Raw genomic sequence first — 1,633 nt, forward strand, 5'->3', positions numbered from 1 at the left:
TTACATACATCTTCCACAATGCACTTCTGTGTTACATATCCTTATTAGATTAATTCCCTGGCATCCAGGATCCTGAAATGTAGATCTCTGTTCTGTTAATCTACACAGAATAATTTTATTGTGAGGCTCCATTCTTCCTGTGTCCTAAATGTTATATGATATAGCCTTTACTTTTCTTTCTCTGAGTATTTAAATTTATACTCTAAGCAGAATATCCAGTACAGGTTAGATGGAGAAAGAACTCTAAAGGGTTAGTGCTTAGAGCTTGGCATGCTGGTGAACTCAGCTGAGTCTCTACTCAGTTTTCTTACTTCTAAACCCCCCATTTTTTGGTACACATTTCTTTGTTCAGCCGTGGTAAAACTATCTGGGTACCTAATTCAAGCTGGAGATCCCATCACATTCAGTTGGCTTTATATCAAGATTCAGTCTTGTTCAACATTACCTAAGGAGTCTATGGATGAACGAAACCCCAAAATATTTTCTCCTGGTGATTCCTTCTTCACTGCTACAGATGAAAGTCCAGGCATCTGTTTAGAAAATTACTCTTTATTTACTTCATATTGATCCACTTTGTGGGTTGTGGACTAGTAGTCTTTGAAGAAGTTAACACTTGATACTTCTGGAATGGTTCACCACATGCCAGATATGTAATAAAATAGCATCCCTTCCACCATTATGTAAACCTTGTTCCATGGATAAGTCACTACCTTCTGGGCTTGCCCATGCACATGAGATAAAATATAAAGGACTTTGAGGCCAAAAACTTAAAATAAAGGCCATTTCATCTTATCACATTTAGCTTTTGATTAAAATATAAAAAACAGAGAAAAAAAAGTCAGTCAAACCTATAAAAGTAAACTTCCTGGTTTGCCAAATCCCCACAAAAAAAAGAAAGACAGAGGCACACCAAAATAAAATGAGCTTATAAAAAATTTATTTAAGACCATTTTCACTTGATACTTGTTGACTCCTTGAAAGTTCAAAATAATAATTTACAGCTCCTGCTCTGAAGCATAGTTAAAACAAATATGCATATCCTGTCTCAACTTTGTTACTGAGGTTTAATTTGTTACAGTATATTGCTGCACTAACTGACCGTTAGTGGAGTGAACACATTGCTAATGAGGTAAAGAGCATTAGTTTAAACCATCTTCCCTCAGGTCTGTGTTAATGCATAAATCCTGTGTTTGCCGCAGGATGTGGAGGTGCAAATCGTGATTTACTGTGACTCAGTTCATAAAACAAGCCAAACTAACTTGACCATGTGTCTGAATGCATAACTATTAAGGGATCAACCATCTAAATATGGTTTATAGATATTTGTGCAACAAAAAACTTGGGTTGTAGGATAACTTTAAATATTTCAACTATCTTATTTGTGTTTGGTTTAGGGCAAGTGGGGAGGAATAAGTCAAAGAATCTTGTCTAAATTACCCAAGTCCATTCAGTATCTTCTATGTTAAATAATTGTTTAATGACATAACTTTGCAATATGTGGAAATTTACCTTGGGTCATTTAGGTTAACACTAATGAGTTCCTATTCAATTAGTGTACAAGTTATTATTAAATGTCCAGTTCACATATAAGAATTGCTTAAAGCTTTCTTTGCTCCTAGGAAATCTTTCATGG

The sequence above is a fragment of the Egretta garzetta genome, unplaced genomic scaffold (assembly GCF_000687185.1).
Source record: "Egretta garzetta isolate BGI_Z169 unplaced genomic scaffold, ASM68718v1 scaffold179, whole genome shotgun sequence".
NCBI classification, from domain to species: Eukaryota; Metazoa; Chordata; class Aves; order Pelecaniformes; family Ardeidae; genus Egretta; species Egretta garzetta.